The sequence below is a fragment of the Oryctolagus cuniculus genome, chromosome 1, assembly GCF_964237555.1.
Source record: "Oryctolagus cuniculus chromosome 1, mOryCun1.1, whole genome shotgun sequence".
NCBI classification, from domain to species: Eukaryota; Metazoa; Chordata; class Mammalia; order Lagomorpha; family Leporidae; genus Oryctolagus; species Oryctolagus cuniculus.
Window position 1 is genome coordinate 192,081,337 of NC_091432.1, and position 25,927 is coordinate 192,107,263.

At 38.0% G+C, this 25,927-nt stretch overlaps 1 protein-coding gene across 4 annotated transcripts in view; it reads right to left on the reverse strand.

Annotated features, from left to right (window-relative positions):
• The window catches only part of LINGO2 (leucine rich repeat and Ig domain containing 2), a 1,403,193-nt gene that overhangs the window by 788,339 nt on the left and 588,927 nt on the right, over positions 1 to 25,927 (reverse strand). For all 4 annotated transcript variants that reach the window (XM_070053183.1, XM_051857096.2, XM_051857089.2 and 1 more), the window contains exon 3: positions 23,169 to 23,249. The gene's annotated coding sequence lies outside the window, so the exon portion shown is untranslated. The remainder of the gene's footprint in view (positions 1 to 23,168; positions 23,250 to 25,927) is intronic.

The following is a 25,927-nucleotide window of genomic DNA, read 5'->3' on the forward strand; positions in this document are numbered from 1 at the left end:
GGTCCCACCAATCCAAATTGCCATAGAGCCCAATCTAAAGTAAGAAGATGGAGAAGCATATTCCTTTAGTCTGCCTGGAGGGAGGGAAGATTTGAATATGTGATAACACTAGACACCTCCATCACAGGATATGAAAATCCAATCAATTCATAAACTATCACCACCATTCAGGATCTATGCTCTGTTTTATGATTTATTTCCTTTTCAAATAGGACTCTGCTGCTCGAGGTGATGTGATAAACAGGAGAAAAATCAACATAAAAACATAAGAGAGTAATATGCATCAGTATCTTTATGTCCACATTTTCACAATGATATTTAAGCTAAAATTCAGTGTAGCACTGGTTTTGATCAATTTCTATTCTGACTGATTAATCATCCCTTTGGGTTCTTCAGAGCATGTGACACATTCACTTATTAAAGCATTTTTTTTGGTTAAAGATCATAGGGAAGCCAATAATTATGGAGGTATTAATATATTTAGAATATAATTTAGAAAGTATTATAACATTAATACTAGCAAGGAACTCACAGAAATTAAAAGGGTATGTCAATATATATTGTCAATTACACATGATAAATTCATCCATTTTTATCCATTTTTCACATCAACACTAAATAGTATTAAATAGATTGAGTGCTTTGCTAAATGGATGGGTATATGGTGGTTCAAATTTTACTTGATTAACAAAGAAGTTGTATTCCAACATATGTTCACAAATTGCATTTACAAGGATTACTTTGAAAGAAATGAGCAGAGAAATTATGTAGAATATATTTGCTTTGGACAAGAGAAAATGTTTGAACTAACCAAATTATCTGTGCAAAAATGCATAGGTCATCCAAATCATTCCCCTAAAGCCCCATTTATGTTCAAAGAACGCAAGCAAAAGCAATTCATGTCTAATTAATATATGACATATCTAGCATATTCATTCAGAATTCAGCCTTTGAAATTGATGTTGTTGAGTTATATTGTTGTTCCTGATGGAATAATTGAGGGTAGGGTATTTATTTTCATTTTATCAGACATTTATAGGATGTTATGATGGAGAGCAAAGTGGATTGATTGGTCCTCAGGAGACTGAAAATTTTGCCTCAGCTTTATTGCTAAGTTGTAAATAGACTGAGTTTGTTCAAACTTCAGTGTCTTCAACTTGAGAAAAAAGTGAATGATTTTTATGTTCCCTCATAATTCCCACCTCCTATGCCTTGCAGATTATGCATTAATACAGAGGTTTAAAGTTGCCTCATAGAGTTTCAGGAGGCAATCTTCTTCATGGCACTAATGTGCAATAGGTAAGAGTGCAACCTCTGGAGACAGACTGCCTGGATTTAACTCACAGCTTTACCATCATAAAACTGGGGTAATAATAACATCCAATTCATAAAACATTGAAAAGACCAAATGAGTTAATACTTGGAAACACATCTATTATATTATATAATAACAAGCATTCAATTATTAGCCATGATATCATTAGACTTTTTTTTCTTTTTAAATTCTTTCTCTCAGCAGTGATCCAACTCACTTAGTTACACTTAGGAGAAAGTTAAAAATATAACTACATGGTGATTAACACAATTAGGAATCCTAAGCACATGAATAATTAGAGAGAATGGTCTGAGCTTCATTTATTTATTTATTTTTAAAGATGTACTTATTTTTTTAAAAGGCAGAATGACAGCAAAAAGAGATAGACACAGGGATACCTTCCATCTACTGGTTCTGTCACCAAGTACCCATAACACTCAGAGTTAGGGTAGGCCAAAGCAAAGGGCCAGAAATTCCATCAGGGATTCCCACATGGGTGTCAGGGATCCAAATAACTGGGCCTCAATCTGCTGCTTCCCAGGAGCATGAGCAGGTAGCTGAATCAGAATCTTGGAGTAATCAGGCCTTGAACCAGACACTCTGATGTGCCATATAGGTGTCCCATGCAGAAGCTGTTGTACCACCGCACCTGCCCTAATAATCCCAGTTTTAATAAGTAGGTAAGAACCACAGTGCCACGTAATAATAGAGTTAGGAGATGTTGGAAAATAAGTTAATTCCAGCTATAAAAACAGATAACCAGTGGGGCAAATGGTGGGACAGATATCCATACTCTCATGCTAAGGACAACCTAAAATTTAGAAATTTAAAATATGAATTGTAATATGTTTTATAAATGCATTTATCATTGGGCAAGAATTTCAGAAATATTTATTCTATAGCTGGTTGGTTGAAGTTCAACAAATAACATGATATTCAAATGATATAGTGTCATTTAAGATGATATCTTAATCTTCAGGGTTGCAGCACAGTGGGTTAGGCCTCTGTTTGCAATGCCAGCATTCTATACCAGGGTTCTGGTTGATTTGCTTCCAGTACAGTTCCTTGCTGATGTGCCTGGAAAGGCAATGGATGATGGCTCAAACATTTGGACCCCTGTCACCCATGTGGGAGATCCAGATAGTGTTCCAGACTTCCAAGTGTGCAGACATTCCCTGGCCATCTGGGGAGTGAACTGTTGATAGATGATCTTTCTCCTCTGTCTCTTCCTCTCTCTGTGTGTTTCTGCCTTTCCAATAAATAATAAATACATATTTTTAAAAATATCTTATTGATTACAAAGAAAAAGGTGTTTCAAAGACATGGTATTAACTACAAAGAAAAACACAATAATTGTAAGATAGAGAAACCAGCAATCACCAACTTAACCAAATGATTAAAATTAATACCATAAGTAATGAGAAAAGTAAACATCACAGGCCTTCTTGTATGATGAAATAAAATATTATTTTTGAAATATTACAATCAAAATTCATAACTGAATTTAATCATAAGACCTCAGAGACACCCAAATAGAAAGACCATCTATACTCTTTAGCTATATCAATGCCATCTACGACAAAGAGCAACTAAAAAGACATGTGACTCTAAACTTTCTATTACTATGAAGTAAGTAATTTGGAACAATGGGATAAATGTGGTTAATGCCTACTAGATTCTAAAATACGTCCACAAATCTTTGAAGCTCCACCCTTCAAGAAGAAAAGCCTAATTCTCAGTTTCCTTGAAGGTGAGCTGAACTTGCCGACTTCTGTCTAATAAGTAGAAGATAGCAGAAATAAAGATGTTTATTAATTTGTTAATGCCTAATTGCTCTTCTAGGACTCTCAGTATTACATTGAATAGATGTGGTAAAAGTGGCCACTGTTTTATTATTCATTATCTTGGAGAAAAAGTTTTCTGTCTTTCACCATGGAGTAGGATGTTCCTATGGGTTTTTCTTATGTCATAGAGTTTAAAAAAGTTCATGGAAAAATGGAAAGAAAATTATGAATTCTCTATGAATATGTTGAAACCCGTCAATCTGACATCATTATGTTGGGGTAGTTTTCTTCGACTTCAAATTTGTTGAGCATTTTAATCCAGAAAAGGTTTTGAAACTCATCAAATACTTTTTTTTTTTTTTTTGATAGGCAGAGTGGACAGTGAGAGAGAGAAACAGAGAGAAAGGTCTTCCTTTGCCGTTGGTTCACCCTCCAATGGCCGCCGCAGCCGGTGCACTGCAGCCAGCGCACCGCGCTGGCAATGGTAGGAGCCAGGTACTTCTCCTGGTCTCCCATGGGGTGTAGGGCCCAAGGACTTGGGCCATCCTCCACTGCACTCCCGGGCCACAGCAGAGAGCTGGCCTGGAAGAGGGGCAACCAGGACAGAATCCGGTGCCCCGACCAGGACTAGAACCCGGTGTGCCGGCACTGCAAGGCGGAGGATTAGCCTAATGAGCTGCGGCGAAAGCCATCAAATACTTTTGATTTAAACTGAGATAACGGTTGTTGAGGCTTTTTTTCTTCATTCAATTACAAAAAGTTAATACATTGATTGATTTTCATTTTTAAGCCATCCTTGTATTCAAGGAGTTAATTCTAGTTGGTTAGGTTGCACAAATTATATTGTGTGTTGAATTTGGTTAACTAGTATTTTGTTGAGGATTTTGCCATCAATACTAATGGATAATGGTTTTCACTTGTTTTTTATTATCATTTTCATTTATATTTTATTTGAAATATAGAGATAGATCTTCTGTCTTCTGGTTTACTTCCCAAGTGTCTACAACAATTACTGCTGGGTTGGTCGAAAGCAAGAAACTAGAACTCAATTTGGGTTTCCCCATAGGTGGTAGAGACCCAGTGATTTGTGACATTACATGCTTTTTCCAGGTGTCCACTACAAGGGACCTGAAATCAAAAGTGCACTGGAACTGAAGCAAAACACTTTAAGACAGGATCTGGTCACAGAAAGTATCTCAGCCATTGTGCCAAACACCCACTCCACATTTGCAGCTTTCTGATAGCATCACTTTATTTCTGCTTCATTTCTTATTTAATTATATGAATCTTGTGTCTTCTTAGTCTATCTAAAAGTTTGGCAATATTCTTTTTTTTTTTTTTTTTTTTTTTGGACAGGCAGAGTGGACAGTGAGAGAGAGAGACAGAGAGAAAGGTCTTCCTTTCCCGTTGGTTCACCCTCCAATGGCCGCCGCAACCAGCGCACTGCAGCCGGTGCACCGCGCTGATCCGATGGCAGGAGCCAGGTACTTATCCTGGTCTCCCATGGGGTGCAGGGCCCAAGGACTTGGGCCATCCTCCACTGCATCCCCTGGCCACAGCAGAGAGCTGGCCTGGAAGAGGGGCAACCGGGACAGAATCCAGCGCCCCGACCAGGACTAGAACCCGGTGTGCTGGCGCCACAAGGCAGAGGATTAGCCTAGTGAGCCGTGGTGCCGGCTATGGCAATATTCTTGACATTTTTCAGGAAACAATTCTTTTTTTGATGTTCTCTCATATTTTTCTGTTCTTTGGTATGTTTATCTCTATTCTAGTCATTATTATTTCCTTCTACTAGTTTTCTGTTTTGTTCTTTCGTTGTCCCACGTGAAAGTATTTCAAGATTAACAGGAATTATGTCTCAAGTCACCATTAAATGTATTAAAATGAGAAAGATTGGGTCTGATGTGTGGCATAGCATACCATCTTGGTAGCATCCCATACAGGTACTGGTTGGAGTCCTGGATGATCCAATTCTGATCCAGCTCCCTTCTAATGGCCTGGAAAAAACAGCAGATGATTGCCCAAGTGTTTGGGTCCCCACCACCCACAAGGTTTTTGGCCAGCTTGTTTTTGTCCATTGCAGCAATCTGGGAGCAAACCAATGAATGGAAGGTCTCTCTCTCTCTCTCTCTCTCTCTCTCTCTCTCTTTCTGTTTACCCCTCCATCTCTCTCTGTAACTCGGACTTTCAAATAAATAAATATCTTTAAAGAAAAAAAGAGAAAGACTTATATGTGCTCAATTTTTACCAACTTACATACCTTGGTGAAGGGACATGAAATTCCTTGCTCCTATTTTTTAACTTTACTATATACCTGAAACACTATTACAGCCTAAAAATACTAGAAAAGCATGTGGGAGATCATAATTAAGCATATATCTGCTGCTTTCCCAGGCACATTAGCAAGGAGCAGGATCTTAAGTGGAGTAGACAGGTCTAAAACTGGTACCCATATGGGATGCCAGGGATACAGGTGACAGCTTTACCTGCTACATCACAGAACAAGCCCCATCAATATAAATATTAAGTAATCTAAGATTTTTTTTAAAAAAATAAGATAAATAAAAAGAAATTATTACTTGGGTAAATGGGTACATATGTATATACAGATATATAAATTAACTTTGGATATATATTTTAAACTTACTGGGGAGGAATGATTGATCTTCAAGGAAAGCAATTAACTTGGTAGCTGACTTCCAAACAGCAACAGTGAAATCAGTTAGTAATATTCTAAAACATAACTTAGAATCATATGTTCAACAAAATGCCTTTCAGTGATGAGGATGAAATACAGACATTTATAGGGTGAACCAACGGCAAAAGGAAGACCTTTCTCTCTGTCTCTCTCTCTCACTGTCCACTCTGCCTGTCCAAAAAAAAAAAAAAAAAAAAACCAGAGAATTTGCTAACAACAGATAATTATTAAATGATATCTAAATGGAGTTTTGGAGTTTTTTAGGCATAAGAAAATGATCTCAAATAGAAGATTTGAAATGAGAAATGCTAAGCAAATGCAGCCATAAATTAAGTTATGTAAATAAAAAAATTGGCATATTAGTTAAAAACTCTACTAGAACTAAAATACATGCAAATTGCCTATAAATGAGAGGTGGTTGACCATGGTAAAGTTATTTAAGCTCTTATTTTAAATATAAGAGCTTAAATAACTTAAGTAAAGATTAAATTTCACATTTTGGTGAGTTTGTGAAGTCTAAATTTTCTAAAGTAATTTTAGGCTGGCGCCACGGCTCACTAGGCTAATCCTCCGCCTTGCAGCACTGGCACACCGGGTTCTAGTGCCAGTTGGGGCACCAGATTCCGTCCCGGTTGCCCCTCTTCCAGGCCAGCTCTCTGCTGTGGCCCAATAGTGCAGTGGAGGATGGCCCAAGTCCTTGGCCCTGCACCCCATGGGAGACCAGGATAAGTACCTGGCTCCTGCCATCGCCAGCCACGGCGGCCATTGGAGGATGAACCAACAGCAAAAGGAAGACCTTTCTCTCTGTCTCTCTCTCACTGTCCACTCTGCCTGTCAAAAAAAAAGTAATTTTAGTATATTTAAAAAAATAAAATATAACTATTAAACTAATGAGGGGAAAGAGAAATGATCAGAAATTACCAATATAAAATAATTAAGAAATGAAGGAACAACAGAAACATTAAACAAAAAGATAAAATAATGCTTGGGATACAGTGAAATATACTAACTGGTATATATGTGTGGGGAGCAACCGAAACTAGACTAAATTATTGGAACTGCTAGGACTAATTCTATGCATCTGATCTCCCACCATATGGTGCTGAGAGGGAGTAAACAACTTCCACACAGCTGCCTCACCAATTCAACTAACAAGCTGAAGGAGCTGATCCTGCTCCTGATTGGAGGAGAGCAGTATGCTCAGCACATGGGGAGAGAACGCCAGGAGAGTTGGGATTGGTGGAAGAGGACTATAAAGGAGGAGAGAGACAACATGCACCAGGAACATCGGAGGAAGCCCTGAGAGAGCCGGCCGGCGGTGTGCCGCTCCTCTGCGAAAGCGCAAGACATGGCGGTGGTGCCACCCCTCCGCGGAGGCGGGGGAGAACAGCAGCAAACCCAGGAAGGGCCGGGCAAAGAGAACAGCACAGGGTCCGGTGTCGTTCCTCTGCGAGTGGGGGAGCGACATATATGTGCATATATATAATATTTCAGCTAAAACACAAAATTCAAAGTGGCTGCTTCTGAAAGAAGGGCAGCAAGATGTAAAGTTAAAAATGTTATGTTACATATCATATCATACAACAAATACACACTGATGAAACTTTTCTAAAAACAAAAATAAAAATATAATAAACAATATTCAGATGAGAGGTTATATCTGAGAAGACAAGGAAAGGGATCAGACTGGACAAGAACATAAGAATTTATTAATGATATGTTAATTTTTTGTTATACTGTATGGTTAAATGGTGCGTATAATGTTATGTATTTTTGCAAGGATATTTCAAAAAGTTCACAGAAATACCTAATTGAAAAAAAAGTTTATTTTTAGTGCAATTTTTTTGAAATCCATGCTTTTTCTAAACATGCTTTTTCATGAGCATTTTGAAGATTCCATATATTTTCACTGAAACATCATATAGTTTTCAAATATTTTATCATATCTTAATAGTCAACAAAATTAATAGATATATAAAAACAGAAAAAAAAGGTTTGGGATGGATGGATGTAGAATGTATTGTATGCTACATTATACTGACAGGTTGAGGACACCTGAGACTGGTGAACCAGCCTAAATTGATAACACTGCAAAAAATTAGCCCAAGTAAGGTCTGGATGACAGTTAAGCTCTACCAGGAAAAATGTCCCAATTCGTCACTCCTCCCTTAGCTACCAACATAGAGGTGTAGTCTATTTGTCCAGTTATTGCTTTTGTGCTGGACTTGTGATCTTCTTTGGCTAAAAGAATGAAGCAAAAGCAATATTGGGTTAGTTCTAAAATTGACCTCAAAAGTCATAAGTGTTCCTATTCATTTACTTAAAACATTGACATCCACTGTGTGAACATACCCATGGCAATCAACTGTGTGAGGGCATTCATGTAGCCTCATCATCCCTGTCATCCTGCCAGAAAATTACAAGTGAGGCTATCCTAGAATAGCCAGTCCTGGTCTATCTTTAGCTGATCTCATGCACATGAGCAAGCTCAATTAAAACCAATCTACCATAGGTATACCCAACTGCCTGCCAGTTGACTCACAGACCTGTGGGACGTAATCAAATGATAGTTGTATTAAGCAAGTGAGTTGCAAGTTTTAGCAAAAAATTCAATCACGGAATTATAAAGGCAGACATTATCCATAAAGAAACTATGATTCTACAAGCACTATTTCTCTCTATAGAAAGTATTCTTTTTTTTTTTTTTTTATTTCACAGGTAGAGTTATAGACAGTGAAAAAAAGAGAGAGAAAGGTCTTCCTTCCATTGGTTCACTCCCCAAATGGCCACTATGGCTGGCACTGCGCCAATCCAAAGCCAGGAGCCAGGTGCTTCCTCCTGGTATCCCATGTGGTGCAGGGGCCCAGGCACTTGGGCCATCCTACACTGCCCTCCCGGGCCACAGCAGAGAGCTGGACTGGAAGAGGAGCAACTGGGACTAGAACTCGGCGCCCATATGGGATGCCAGCGCCACAGGCAGAGGATTAACCAAGTGAGCCACAGCGCCGGCCCAGAAAGTATTCTTAAAAACATGTTTAGCTGGGACCAGTGACATCGAGTACTAAGCTAAGCCTCCACTTGTGATGCCAATGTCAATTCGTGTCCTGGCTGCTCCTCTTCTGATCCAGCTCTATGCAAATTGCCTGGGAAAACACTGTAAGATTGCCCAAGTGCATAGGCACCTATACTCGCATGGAAGAACTGGAAAAAGCTCCTTTCTCCTGGCTTCTGATCAGCTAAGCTTTGGCCATTGCAGCCATCTGGGGAGTACACCAGCTGATGGAAGATCTTTCTCTGTCTCTCCTTCTCTCTGTGTGTAATTTTACCTCTCAAATAAATAAGTAAAATCTTTAAAAAAAATGTTTACCTAGTAATTTTGTAAATCCATGAAATACTCGGTAGCCATGAATATGTTCATATAATGTCCCTATTTTGGAATATTTCTAACAAAGAAATCCTCACAAGTTATCAAATCTGAGAAGATGGATTTAACACAAATATTTTAAAAAGCTGAACAGGATTAAGTTTCTTAAGGATAAGAGAAAAACTTGAAGAAAGATGCAAAGGTATGGAATTGATATATGCTGATTTTCTTTGTTTTAATATGCAGCACTGTGAAAACCATGTTATGGAGCCACGGTATTTATGAGAACAAGGGAGCAGGGGTGGCAGAAGGTATTTTTAACAAAGTCATCAAAGCACTCATGAGGATGGCATATTTTCCATGAACAAGCAGCATAACTTAGTACTCTGTTCTAACTCCACACACAGCATAATGGAAATGACAGTTTCAGAATACTGATTTTCCCATGGGGACGTCAACAGCGAACTAGGAAAGGATCACAGGCTCTGACAGCTGATTGGTGAATTAATCAGGTGTTGAACTATGTTAATGCTGTTGTAAATTACATGTGGAGCATGCACTCAGAGTCATAAAAAGTTTCCAAGGATGCCAGGTATCTCATAACAGTAGGGCAGAATTTAATCAGAATCTAGGGGGAGGCCCAATGTAAATTAGTTTACCAGAAACCTGGTGAGATTCATCTTACTTATCTTTTTGTGAGGTGAAAACTTAGAGTAGGTGGCAAAATTATGTAGGCTCCAAGTGAAGGGAATTTATGCTTCTTTTTTTCTTTCTCTCTACAGTGTCCTTATTACAGACTTAAAAGTTCACATCTGTCAACATTTTACCAATCATTAAAGTTACCCCTCGTTATGTTAACATATCAAGTGACAGAAGATTTTGAGAAAGCACAAGAAAGACTATTTTTTATTCTGCTATGACCACGTCAACTGTGGTTGCTAACTATGTGCTTTTGAGAAATACTCTAGTTGTTGGCCTTTGTGGGCAAATACATCTGCTATGTAACATATTTCAGTTATCAGTAGCATGATCTCAGGCAAGTCATTTGATTCTTCAGCTCTCATGTCTTCATCTGCAGAATGGGTATAATGATAGCATTTATTTTGTAGAGCTATTATGGGGATTAGGGATTAATTACATAAGTATTAAAAACTGCTTAAAAAGTGCCTGGTACATAGCAAGAGTTATAAAAGTTGTTAAATGAATATTGATACAAAAGTCATGTTCTTCTATTCCTACAGAGAACTATCACTGTTTAAACTTCTGATCGAGCGACAAACTAGGATTTCAAACATTCTAAATGCTCAAAAAATAAGCTTTTCTGGATGGTTGTTTGGTGCAGCAGTTAAAACACTGCTTGGGGGCCGGCGCCACGGCTCAGTAGGCTAATCCTCCGCCTTGCGGCGCTGGCACACCGGGTTCTAGTCCCAGTCGGGGCACCGGATTCTGTCCCGGTTGCCCCTCTTCCAGGCCAGCTCTCTGCTGTGGCCAGGGAGTGCAGTGGAGGATGGCCCAAGTCCTTGGGCCCTGCACCCCATGGGAGACCAGGAGAAGCACCTGGCTCCTGCCATTGGATCAGCACGGTGCGCCGGCCGCAGTGCGCCAGCCGTGGCAGCCATTGGAGGGTGAACCAATGGCAAAGGAAGACCTTTCTCTCTGTCTCTCTCACTGTCCACTCTGCCTGTCAAAAAAAACCAAAAAACCAAAAAACAAACCAAAAAAACACTGCTTGGGATGTCCTCATCCCATGTCAGAGTGCCTGGATTCAGTCTTATCCCCATTCCTGGTTTATCTTCCTGCTAATGTGCACCCTTGTAGGAAGCAGGAGATGGCTCCTTGCTGCTCATGTGGAAGGCCTAAAATTAGTTCCAGGCTTCCGACGTTGACCTAGTGTAAACTTGGTTATTGTGTTCAATTGCCAGCAGATGGGAGAATGCTTGATTTTGTCTGTTTCCCTTTCTACCTTTGAAAAGATTAATCTTTAAAGGAGTATTTCCTTAGAAAAACTCAGATTTCATCAATCTGAATTATTAAAATATTAGCAAATTTTAACATATTAAGGATTAGAGTGTGAGAGTTTATAGAAACTTTTTACTATTATCCTCTGTAACAAAGTGAATATGAATCTAAATACAGGCCATGAATTATCTGCCAGACCAAAAGAATGCCATCTAAATTCATTTCAGGCCTCTTTTGAGATAACAAACATATCTTGAACTATGTTGATATGTTGTATTTTGATGAGCTATTTTGTATGTCTTGTAGGAATGGCAAACCTGATCCAATGAAGTCAACTCTTACCATGAACAAAACATTGGGAAGACTTTGCAGAAGTTGCAGACCTAAAAGGAAGAGTTAAGTTTCTTCTATTCATATCTCCAAAATACTATTAATGATATTATTGCTCCTTTCAACAAACTTTAATTATTAAAATACGTATGGCTATCATAAGAACACATAAAACATTTTTAAAAGTACCTTTTATCTCCATTCTCTTTTCCTGTGTGCTGTGAACTGAATGTATCTATTAATCATTAAAGAGTTAAGTGTCATACTTATCAAATGCCTGAGGACTAACAGTATTCACGTAAATACAAAAATTGACCAATATTCCTGGAAGAATGAACCTGAGATTATACCAGGGTTGGTAAGCATAAAGAAGCTTGAGGTATTTAATTCTATATTGAGATTAATAAGAATGTGATACTCACAAGGATCAAGAATCCTATCAATACATGATATAAAATATTTGGTAACCAGAAATAAAATATTTATATTAATAGAGCATAATGTGTTATATTTTATTCCTAAAACGATTCTGGATAGCTTACTAAGATATTTGTTGCAGGGTAAATATAAATGAGGAAGAAAATTAAAACAAATATATCAGTGCTAGGGCAAAGTTAGCAGTTACTAGAACTCAAGTGAGGACAATCCAGGAAATTAGACTCCTTGTTCAGATCACCATCCTAGTATGTGAGTTATTACTTAATGGAGCTATCTGAAAAAACAGTGACAGAAAAGGACAAAGTTCCGATCTCTTCCTAACTAGTTTTTGGGCCTATATAGTAACATAAAGAACTGACATAATGACCTGAAAGAAGGGTCTAGATTAGAAGCGTGAGAGAACTCTACCACTCACTCTAAATTTAGGTTTTAGATTTTAAATTGATTGAGTTATACACACTCAAGGAAAATACAAGCCAGAGAGAATGACCTAGAGAGGAGGTCCCCAGTCATTTAGATGTAAGATAAAAAGCAGAAAGTGTGTAAGAAAGATGAGCTAGATTCTCCTGTGGGAGGGCCCTGGCCTTTAGGCTGAAAGGAAGGGAATAGTTACATCTACATGCATAAATTTTCACTGGGTTGCCATTCCACAGCATCCTACAATCTCTCCAATAATATTATTGTCCTCTCTTCTTGGGGACAAGATTTTCCTTCCCTGCTATCTTCCTTCTCTCCCTCTAGTTACTACACATACGTTGCAATATTAACCTTTGTATTTTCTAGTTCTTGGCTGAAAGTTTCACATTTATGGTGAGACTTCCTGAAAACATTCCAAGGAGTTCCTCAGCCTCCCCATTTGCTTTACTTTCAAGTCAGCTCCTATTTTTACTGTATATTTCTTTCTCAAAAAGTTTTTAAAGAGTTATTCATCCATTTGAAGGCAGAGCCTGCGAAAGGCAGAGGCAGAGGCAGAGAGAGAGAGAGAGAGAGAGAGATGTCTTCCACTTTGTCCCACTCTCCCAAATGGTCGCAACGGCTGGAGTTGTGTCAATACAAAGACATGAGACAGGAGCCCCCTTGGCGTCTCCCATATGGGTGCAGGGGTTCAAGGACTTAAGCCATTCTCTACTACTTTCCCAGGCCATAGCAGAGAGCAGGACTGGAAGTGGAGCAGCCAGGACTCGAACCAGCACCTATATGGGATGCCAGCACCGCAGGCGGCAGCCTCACCCATTGTACCATAGTGCCAGCCCCCACAAATTTTAATTATTAAATCATTTCATGCTCTTCATTTCCCATTTGAAATGTAAGGTCTGTGACAACAAGGTACCCTATTGCATTGTCTACTAACGCAGATGAGTAATAGGTGAACATACTCAAGGGTTCCATAAAGATTTACTGAATGAATACATTCGTGGATGTGTGGTTTAGCAGGCCCAGAAAGGTAGTTTAAAAAGAGGTGTTTCTTGGAAATTTCTTGTTTTAATATTAACAATGGCTAATATTTATCAATAACACATGTAAATTCTTACCATTTAATCTTAATACCATCACCATAATACAAACATTGAACAGAAAAATACAATGGTATCCTGACCAAGTATACCATTTAGATTCAAACCAGAAAGAAGAGATCTATTCCACAGAATCTCCAGATGCATTCATTTGCTGTGACCCTGAGAGTCTAATGTGATAATAAATTCCTTAAAAATAAAAACTAAATAAAATTAAGATGGGATATATACATAGACTGATCCCAGAGCAGTAATGCTTCACTCCCAGGTTATGCTATTAATTTTTGGTTATATGCAAAGCATGTACAGTGGATTCAGTTCAATGCTTCCTAATATCCTACACACAAACACACACAAACACATATACACACACACATACACACAAATCTATTACATGATCCTCTGCGGTCATAAGTTAAAAATAAAGGAGTTGCCATATTTAAGTGCTGAAATTAGAGTAAAATATGTTGCATGGTCTCCTCAATGGGGACTTTTACAAGTGAAAGAAAATCACACCACGAAAACATTAGTACCGCAAATGCAAGTATGGGTTTCCAGTACCTATAACACGAATGAGTGTAAGGCAAGGGCATTAATTCAAGGTGTCATTCAGTGACAGAACTCCTACTGGGTAAATACAAACATTTTAATAGACTTACTTAATTCATTGATCAATTTTAGGCTGTATAGATGAATGAATCATCATCCACGATGAATGATTCATATCATATGAATTCATATGAATGATTCAGTTCTTATGATTCATCATACATATAGATGGATGAATGATATATCAGTAAGTCTATCCTCCATCAACATTACTTCTGGAACTACAGTTAGAGCAAAACAGGATGGCAGAAATTATGATGTATAAATTCTAGAATGAGTAATAGACCAAGAATATTTGGTGATATTAATTAAAGACACATCCATATGAATAAAAACATGTATAATCTTGGTATCTGATTAGAAGCTGAGATTAATACCCAGAACATGTCCTTGTACTTGAACAAGCTACCATTATACCTAGGCAGAAAAATATAAAACAGTGTATATGTCAAGGCTCTTCTCCAAAACAACATCATTCTGGTTTTATCTAATATATGAACATAAGTCTGACTAAAAGACAAACATTTTTTTAAAAGAATATGTATTGTATTTGAAAGGTAGAGTTACAGAGAGGCAGAGGCACAGAGAGAGAGAGATAGAGGTCTTCAATCCAATGGTTCACTCCCTAAACAGCGGCAACAGCCAGAGCTGGGCCAATCCAAAGCCAAGACCCAGGAGCTTCCTCTGAGTCTCCCATGCGGGTGCAAGGGGGCCATCTTCCACTGTTTTCCCAGGCCATCAACAGAGAACTGGATTGGAAGTGGAGCAGCGGGGACTTGAAGTGGTGCCCATACAGTATGTGGGCACTGCAGTTGGAGACTTTACCCACTATGCCACAACATCGGCCCTGCCAAACATCTTTTAAAAAAAGATTTATTTCTTTCTTTGAAAGGCAGGGTTACAGAGAAAGGGAAAGATACACATACACACATACACACATACACACACACACACAGAGAAAGAGAGAGAGAGAATCTTCCATTTGCTGTTTCACCCCCCAAATGGCCACAGTGGTTGGGGCTGGGCCAGGAGGAAGTCAGGAATCAGAAGCTTCATCTAGGTCTCCATCATGAATGCAGGGGTTCAAGAACTTTATGCCATCTTCCACTGCTTTCCAAGGTGCATTAGCAGGGAGTTCAATTGGAAGTGGAGCAGCCAGGACTCTCTCTGGTACTCATACAGGATGTAGGCCTCACAAGTTAGGGTTTAACATGTTGCAACATGACACTGGCCCCTACATAAAACTTCATTATGGGACTAGTGTTGTGCTGCAGTGGAATAAGCAGCAATTTGCTATGTCAGCATCCAATATTGGAGCCAGTTTTAGTTCTGGTTGCCTTGCTTCTGATTCAGCTCCCTGCTTATATGTTTGGGGAATCAAGGGACGCTGTCCTAAGTTCTTGGCCTCTGCTATCTGTGTGGAGATCTGATGGAGTTTTTGGCTTCCTCACTTTGGCCAGGCCCAGCTCTGGTTTTCACAGCCATTTGGGGAATGAACCAGAAGATGAAGACCTATGTCTGACTCACCCTTTGTCACTGTTACTCTGCCTTTCAAATAAATAAATAAGGGGATTCTAAAATTGATGAATAGGGAAAAGCAGCACTGATTTTGATCATAGGAAGATACCAGAAAAATAGAAGACCTGCATTCCTGTGAGATAGTTGGAGACAAGTTTTCAGTGCAAAGTCTACAGAAAGAAGAGAGACTATGGAGCACCACGGATTCTACAGACATGTAGCAGCTTATTCGACACCACCAGTGATTCCAGTTGGTGGAGAATCCATCTTTCCAGAGGGAGGTGAGAGGACTCTGCATAAGCCCATGCTCTACTACTGATCTCCTCTGGGAGGGGGTCTTGAAATCCCCACTGAATTTGATTCCAGGCAGACAAATTGGTAGGGAGCAGGATGCCCAGTGAACTCTGTGAACAGAGGGCATACTGCTTGCACCAGGGAAAGCACCATCTTCCCAGTTAAGGCAAGTGGAGTCTGTGTGGATAGTTAGTGGGCAGGGAAGGATGCCCACTTGGCAAATTGCTCCCCTCTCCTCCTCCCACCAAAGCACCAGATTCAGAGATGAGGTAGCTCTCTTTGGAGGGCAGAGCAGATCCCCTGAAGCCTGAGATAGTGGGAACTGGGCAGCCTGTGATTGTGGGAATACTGTGAGTGTGCAATTGGCCAGGAAACTGGTAAGGGTGTGGGGCATGGCTGGGTCTTTGGGATAATACTGAGCCTGAAACCAGATGCTCAGAATTCCCTCAGTGCTAGGAACAGACATCATGGAGAGCTCCATGTTCACTCACCCTCTGGAGCCCACGGATTCTTTGTACAGTTCACCCACCTGAGTAAGAAGGGGGTACAAGCACAGAGAAGTTCACCTTGACATAGAGAAGGGCTGAGGCAGTGATCACATTAGGCAGGGAGATCATCTCCTCTCTCCTACAAACTGTAGAGAACTACCACCCATAACTCGGGTGTTACCCTGGGCTTTTACCCTACTTACAAATACAGGCCAGATCTCCTTGGCCCTACTCAGCACACACTTCTGGATATCTCCTGAAGGTGCAGGCATCCCACTATGCCTAGAGGCACATTTTCAAGAATAAAGAATTCATATGAGATATTAATGTTTCTCCAGATGCATAAAAATAAGCATTCAAACACACGAAACATGAAGAAAGAAGACAGTAAGACTCCCCCCACAGGAATACAATAATACTTCAGTATTAGACTATGAAGATGAGGAGACTGATGAAATGCCAGAAAAGGAATTCAAAGACATGATTGCAGATGACATGATCCGATACAAAGGTAAACCAAAAGATTCCACTAAGAAACTATTGAAACTCACAAAAGGGTTTTGTAAAGTTGCAGGTTATAAAATTAACACACAAAAATCAATAGCATTTGTATGCATAAACAATTTCATGGCTGAGAAAGAACCTGTAAGATTGGTATCATTTAAAATAACTCCAACATTTTAAATACCTTGAAATAAATTTAACCAAGGATCTCACAAATCTCTACAATGAAAATTACAAAACATTAAGGAAAAAAATAGAAGACGTGCACACACACTAATGGAAAAATCTTCCATGATAATAGACTGGAACAATTAATATAGTCAAAATGTCCATATTACTCAAAGCAACTTATAGATTCAATGAAATTCCAATCAAAATACCAAAGACATGTTTCTCAATTCTAGATGAAACAATGCTAAAAATTCATAGGGAAATGCAAGTGAGCCTGAATAGTTAAAGCAATCTTAGACAACAAAAACAAAGCTAGAGGCATAACAATGCCAGATAAGACATAATTCAGGAAAGTTATAATCCAAACAGCCTGCTTCTAACACAAAAGTAGACATGCTGAGCAAAGGAACATAATAGAAATCCTAGAAATTAATCCATGCATGTAAAACACACTATTTTGACAAATGAAATAACATCACTCCCTGGATAAAAGACAATATCGGTCTGGCACTGTGGTGCAGCGGGTTAACGCCCTGGCCTGAAGCACCAGCATCCCATTTGGTCGCCGGTTCAAGACCCAGCTGCCCCACTTCTGATCCAGCTCTCTCAGAAAGCAGTAGAGGATGGCCCAAGTCTTTGGGCCCCTGCACTTGCGTGGGAAACCTGGAAGAAGCTCCTGTCTCCTGGCTTCAGATTGGCACAGCTCCAGCCGTTGTGGCCAATTGGGGTGTGAACCAGCGGATGGAAGACCTCTCTCTCTCTCTGCCTTTCCTTCTCTCTCTGTGTAACTCTGACTTTCAAGTAAATAAATAGATCTTTAAAAAAAGAAAAGACAGTATCTTCAATAAATGCTATTGGGAAAATTGGATCTCCATGTGCAGGAGTATGAAACAAGATCTCTAACTTACACCTTATAAAAATGTCAACTCACCATGGGTCAAAGATCTAAATCTAAGACTCAATACTATCAAATTATAAGAGGAAAACATTGGGGAAATTACAAGATATTGACCTAGGCCAAGACTTCCTGGAAAAGACTCTAGTAGCACAGGTCATCAAATCAAAATAGACAAATGGGATTATATCAAGCTGAGAAGCTTTTACACTGCAAAAGAAACACTTAACAAAGAGGCAACTGACAGAATGGGGAAAATATTTGCAAACTATGATACTAATAAAGGTTTAATATCCAAGATAAATGGAGAACTCAAGAAACTCAACAATAACAAAATAAGCAATCTTGTTAAGCTATGGGCAAAGAACAAGAACAGGCATTTTTCAAATATTGGAATACGAATGGCCAACAGACATATGAAAAATTGTTCAGGATCACTAGCCAACAAGGAAATGCAAATCAAAACAATGAGGTTTCACCTTACCCTACTTAGAATGGCTCTCATATAGAAATCAAAACATAATAAACACTGGTGAGGATGTAAAGAAAAAGTTACCCTTATCCACTGCTGAAAGAAATGAAAACTCATATAGCCATTATGGACAACAGTATTGAGACTCCTCAGAAATCTGAAAGGAGATCTCCCACATGACTCAGACATCCCACTCCCAGAAATTTATCCAAAAAGAATTTAAATCAGCATAGGAAAGAGTTATCTCTACCCCCATGTTTACTGCAGCTCAATCCACAATAGCTAAAATATGGAATAAACCCAAATGTCCATCAGCTGATGACTGCATAAAGAAAAAGTGGTATATATACACAATGGAATACTACCCCGCCATAGAAAGGAATGAAATCCTGCCTTTGCAACAAAGTGGAGGCAATTGGAAAACATTATGCTTAGTGAAGTCAGTCAGTGCCAAAAAAACAAACAGCATGTTTTCACTGATATGTGGAAGTTAATACAGAATACAATATATATATATATATATATATATATATATATATATAAGAATTCAACTGATATCCTATCATTTGATTATTGGTTTTAGCCTTTTTGCCATGGACAGTGGTCTTTCTACCTTTTACGTTTTGAGCATTATGGTTAGTGGTAAAGTAAAGCCTGTGATTTTAAAGGTAAATTGAAATTATGTTATCCCAAAGTTAAAGGAAAGGAAAGAAAAATGAATAAATAAGGATTTAAGTAATAAAGTAAGCAAATATGTAAGTAAAAAGTCTTTTTATAAACAATATCTTTGAAGGCTGTCTTTGTGGCATAGTAAGTTAAGCCGCTGCCCTGGCATACCATGGGGGCACCAGTTTATGTCCTAGATGCCCCAGTTCCGATCCAGCTCCCTGGCATTGTGTCTGGAAAGCAGTAGAGGATGGCCCAAGTGTTCAGATTCCTGCACCCACATGGGAGATGTGGGTGAAGTTCCTGGTTCCTAGCTTCAGCCTGCCTCAGCACTGGATATTGTAAACCGGTGGACAGAAGATATTTATGTCTATCTCTCCTTCCCCTCTTCCCTTTCTGTAACTCTGCCTTTCAAGTAAATAAATAAGATTTTTTAAAAGAAATCTCTTTATAAAAAGACACCTTCAATTAATAAAATATGAAAGGGCTGGCACTGTGGCACAATAGGTTAAGCCTCCACCTGTGCTCCCACATTTCATATGGGCACCAGTTCAAGACCCAGCTGCTCCTCTTCTGATCCGCCTCCCCACTAATGTGCCTGGGAAAGAGCAGGGGACGGGCCAACTACTTGGGTCCCTGCACACATGTAACAAGACCCAGAGGAAGTTCCTTGCTCCTGGCTTTGGCCTGGCCAAGCCTGGGCTGCTGTGGCCATTTGGGGACTGAAACAGTGGATGGAATGGTCTCTCTTCCCACCTCCCTCCCCCAACTCTGTCTTTCAAATAAATTTTTTAAAAAGTCTTTAAAAAAAGAAAATTATACTGATTCATTAAAAAAAATAAAACATGGAGCATTGAATGTATCACTTAGCATTAAATAAAGTATTTCAAGGATGCATGTAAAGATTGTTTCTCTTACCAAAAGTCCAAGGAATGACAGAATAATGAGAGGGATATGAACTGTGACGTCTCCATTCATTTGTTGACAAATAAATCCCCTATGAGAAGTAGTTGGCTAACCAATGGCACAAAATGAGATCTCCAGAGTCAGGACCCTCAGCTCTTTATTCAGTAGCCCATTTATTTAGGAAAAAAATCATAATTTTTTATTTGTTTGCTTTTTTAATCTAAGCCCACATAATACTACTTTAAACTCTTTCCCCACATTGTATCACGTTATATACAAATGTCCTTAGGCTTTCCTCAAAGACTCAGTGATAAACTCCAGCCTCCCATCCACCAGATATCAATTACAACATTTATAGAGAATTCTCATCATCTCTAACATTTGTGAATCTTTTCTCCAAACAAGGGTCACCTAATCCTTTCAAATCTTCAAATGCCTTCATTATTATGTCTGCTGTGCTCAATTTCCTATTATTCATTATTGTACTAATTCAACTTATGGACTGAGATCACAGTTTTATGAATAATCTTCTACTCATCAGACAGCAGATCTATTTTATCACCTCTTCTCTGTTTACAGCTATGTTAGTGTCATACATATTCTAACTGCACATTGGTCTTCATAGTCATAGCACTTATTTTCTGAAGTTGAATCATAAAACACTGTTTCTATATTCACAACTTTTCCAGTTCTTAACTAATAATATTGATCTTTAAAAAGTATTTTGAATGGATTTAAAATAAAATCATATTTAAAACCCTACTAAACATTTTGAGAAAACAGACTTTTTTATGAATGACTAATGATAAAAGAATAGATAAATAACTAACTCTGTTGTGGGTGAGGGCAAAGTTAAAAATATTTCATTATTTTAGATAAAAACTTAACTACGTATGTTTGGCAGGAAGTTAGAAATTAGCCTATTCCTGAGAGAGGGGTCTGAAGAAACTGGCACATCTGCCAAAGCCCCAGAAATCCAGCATTTTGCACTTCAAAGTCCTTCCAAGATCCTGATAACCTTCCAGGTGGTCCCAGCCCTACACACCCCTCCTCCCCCCCAAGGAAAGCTCCCAGGAGAATTCTCTCTCCTCAGGACCAAATGGGTTACCTGATAACAGGGGGCAAGTAAGCCTTCACAGACACACTACTGGGAAGCTCCTCTGCCTCTGCCCAGCACCAAGGCTCCCCAAACCTGGGAGTGGAATTTGCTAATTTACTCTCTACAGACCCTTTGCCCTACAGGAGAAGAATGGGAAGGAAAAACCTGTGTGCTCAGCTCTCTTCTCTCTGCTGAGCTGCACGCCTGGCCTGCCCAGGTGTATTCGCTCCATTCAACCATGTAACCTTGCTTTCCCCCAGTCCAAGTGACTGGGCACTCTCTATCCCTTCCATTCCGACAGATGCCCTGTCCCCAGTAAAACCTTATTACTTTGCTCTCTGTCTCATGCCTGAATTCTTTCTTATGTGAAGACAAGAACCCCGCAGCTTTTCTCTGGTGACATGTAGACAAAGAAAAAAGAAAGCCAGTAATACAGGGAATATGGGCTGAAAATAGGAATGAAAATAAGCTGACCTGTCACAGCAAGAATATGCAGGTAATAGGATTTATCCTTTCATTCTGCTTATCTTACACTTTAAAATTGTGTTAAAATGAACATCCCCAGTACAGAAACATTTATACATGGATTTGATGTTTTTTTAAAGAAATCACCATCAAATGAAATACTAGTTTTCAAAGCAAACTATAAATTTCATGTTAATACTGTATTATTCACTTTCACCTGACAAAAAAAAAAAAAAAAAAAAAACAAAAAAAAAAAAAAAACAAAAAACAAAAAACCTTCCTAACCATTTTGCAATCAAAAGACATCTGAAAATAGCCAGTATTCTTTAGGTTCACAATCTATGATAGATTGTAGAACTTCATATAAATTCAAGCAGGAAAAAGAGGTTAATTTATCAGGATTATTTATACTGACTAAAGGAACTATGAAGAAGCATTCTAAGAAAAATATGCAAAAAAGCAATTACATTTCACAGTGTCTTCAAATCATTTCAAATTTATTGTATTTTAAGTGCCATTAAATGTTCCTTTTGATTGGAAGAGCCCTGTAGCTGATAGAAGGTTTTGTGCTGTGCAAATTAGCAGTTTCCCAAATTTTTCTCACAGGACTGTCAATTCTTTCACCATTATCCATTATCCTATCCAAGTTAACATAATAGAGACCTTTGTAAAATGTGAATCATCTTCCTCATGGTGCAGATTATAATTTAAATTTTACCAATAACACTTTCCTTCTTTGAATATAACCAACTCAGAACATTTTGTTCCAGTTTAATCCCCCCCTTATTACTACTGAAAATATGTTTATTTCCTCATCTAAATTTGCAATTCTCTGCATGGGGTGTGGGTTTCCTCTATACCCAAGTCACCATTTAAGACTGATGTGTGCATAGTCATCATTTGCACCTGGAGCAATTATTTACAGACAATAATCTCTTTTTTGCTAGTCCTGTTTCTGTAAGGCTGCAACACAGGCTTATACGCTATTTAAAAATCTATTCTTTTCAGAAGAAAATTTTATGTGAATGCTTTATTTCTTGGTCTTTATGAGAACATGTGTGATGTAGACCACACAAAGGAGGTATTTCTTAGTAGTTCCCAGCTATTTTGTATCATTCTGAGTGTCTCTGCGTTCCTTATTCCCTTCTATGCAATTTTATGGGTGAACAAAAAAGAAGAATGTGTTGATACAGTCTCCAACAATTGAAAATATATATTCTCCTTAATTATACATATGCAAACTACCAAAAGGCCGCTAGAACTAATGGAAGAAAAAAGCCTAGAAATAACTCAGCTTCCTCTTTAAATTTGTAGTTAACTGCTTTCTAAATCACTACCCATGTCCTAAGTGATAATAAAGAAATACTTTATGTCTAACTTTTGTACATGCTAAAACTGCATTTTGAAGAACAAAATGATTTTAAGCAAACACAATAATATACAGACTATCTGGAACATGTCACATATATGATGGCTTATAGATAAACATTTATAAGTCCAACAGTAGAATGTCAACATGCCAATACCTCATTAGGTCTCAAAAACCACAGCAACTTTTTAATTTTATGATTAAAAAATGAAAATTAGCTGCATTTGTAGATATGGGAAATAGATTTTATGAAACAAATTGAAATTTCATTTCATCCTTAAAACATAATTAAAATGAATTTAGTATTTACCTCATATGATTAAAAATCCACTGGACAGTTCAGAAGTGGACATGGCTCATGATGCAGCTTTCTTGTAGCTCTCTTCTATTCCTATAAATAAAGGAAAATGAAAAATATTCATGGCAATATAGGTCTTCATAAAATGACAGCTATTAGCTATGAAATTTTTATTACACTTTACAATGCCAATTAAAAAGTGCCACCCACTATATTGGAGTTATCATGGTTTTGTTAAATGCAAAATATAGCAGTGGAAATTATGTCTTTCTGAGACTTCCAAGGCACTACAACAGATTCCAGATTACGAAGCACTGCAAAAAAAATTAAACCTCTCAACTGCATATTATTTTACGGAAAAAGGCCATGGTAATATAAAAACGAAAGTATTTGCAATCAAATGCTCTCTCGTATATGCATGACCACATAAATAATTATCTAGTCACTACATTGAGTTTTAAGAAAAAGAGTGTTTTGTTTTGTTGGTTTTTTTTTAACTGGTTACTTTAGATTTTAGTAAGTATTGTTACTTAGTATCCCATTACTTGGAAAAGGTTCATAAAATGCAGAAAATAGTAAATTGAAATGTTAAGGCATCTAGTTGATAGGCTGATATTTTATGAATCTTCTGAGGATAATTATGGGAGATAAAAATAATTGTTAAAATAAAATATTGTATGTATTTGCTATATGTACAGCAAAATTATACAAAATTTGACAATGGGTTTCAATTATCTGTGGAAGAAACTTTTTATTAAAAATTCATTGTCTCCCATCTACATTCCAAACACTAGGCAATAAACATGGGTACTTTGCTGCTGCATATATTCACTTCTGTATCTTCACCACACAATGTACTATTTAGTGAGCATGAGAACTATTGAATTCCTCTGCTATATCCCCAGCATTCAAAACCTCACACAAGTATTGTTAAATTCAGGCACCAATATCAAAGAATCAGCACCATGGACAGCTTATCTACTTTTTGCCTCATTTTAGTAAAGACCTAATATTGTTTGAGAAATATGAAAAATAAATTATGATGACTAAATAAGTTATATGAATGTACAAGAATCAATCAGATAAAAGGGGTAAAAAGAAGACTGTTTTGCTAAATGGGAAAAGAAGCTGGCACCAGATAAATTAGTGGAAAACTAAGATGGGGAAATGTTAATACAATCTCCAAAGGTATAGAGGCTTGCAAAGTGCTTCTGAGGGAGAACTGAAGGTGCACAATTGTCTGAGCAGAAATCCCTTTGGTGTATCTCTGTCTAGTGTATCTCTTTTAAAAAAAGAGTAGATATTTTGGCATTCTTCTCTTTTTCAACAAACTTTTGTAGTAATTCCATTTCTTTATTTCAAGATAGAAGAAAAGTGACAAGAAATTTCAGATAAAGCATGTAGTATATGGCATCTCCCCCCCAAAAGAGAAGTGATTCCCTCTGATACTGAAATGATTGGCCATTATTAACCCTTATAGATCACAGTCTACGGTATTAGCAAAGATCCTATTAAGGTGAAAAGTTGTTAACAAGAGATTTCTGGAATGTAAGGCTAATGACCTAAGGAACACTTGCCTAAGTGCTTGCAGCCTCTCACTTGGAGCTTATCAACATTTCAAAGAGCTAAGTTTTAGCTGAGAAAAATGTCTGATCCTAACACTGGAGAGAATGCATCAAATATTCCAAACTGTTTTATGAAAACCGCATCTTCTTTATTTTATATAAATACATATATTTTATATGTTACTCATCATATATTCCTTTTTAGTCACAGAAGGAAGAGAAAAAACATGTCTAACATGATACATAGTGCATTAAAAACATAGTTTTATTCATTCATCTTAAAATAAGTCATGTGAGATAGGTATTATTATTCCACTTTACAAATACAAAAGAATAGAAACTTATGCAGTGATTTTTTAAGACTAATCTTTCCAATATTCAATACTACCTCCAAAGTGTCAAGAGTGGATGGCACCGGTCATGGGAATAACAAGAACAAATGTTAAATTGACTCACTAGAACTGGATGGTTTAACTGTTTTATTATCAATGTGCCATAGTTCTCAAATAAAGTGAAGTTTTGAGGAGAAAAACTTTCTTTTTATTTTATTTGGTATGTTCTTGAAAGAATAATTATTAAAATAAAACATAGTCTGCTTTCCTAGTTGATATTAAAATTTAGACATACATGCAAATTTTTAAAAATATAAAAGACAGGCCGGCACCGCGGCTCACTAGGCTAATCCTCCAACTAGCGGCGCCGGCACACTGGGTTCTAGTCCCGGTCGGGGCGCCGGATTCTGTCCCGGTTGCCCCTCTTCCAGGCCAGCCCTCTGCTGTGGCCAGGGAGTGCAGTGGAGGATGGCCCAGGTGCTTGGGCCCTGCACCCCATGGGAGACCAGGAAAAGCACCTGGCTCCTGGCTCCTGCCATCGGATCAGCGCGGCCATTGGAGGGTGAACCAACGGCAAAGGAAGACCTTTCTCTCTGTCTCTCTCTCTCACTGTCCACTCTGCCTGTCAAAAAAATAAAAAAAATATATATAAAAGACAATATTTTTAAAAAGGTGTTTTGGATAAAAACTAACTGCTTAAATTAATACTGTATTTCTAACAAATTGACACCACAGAAATAACATTCCTTAGAAACATACTGATTAACATCATTTTTCCTCTAGGATAGAAAAAAAGGAATATATCATTCATTCAATCTTAGTCTAACAACACAAAATAGGCTAATCCTAAGAACTAAATCATATAATTTATAAT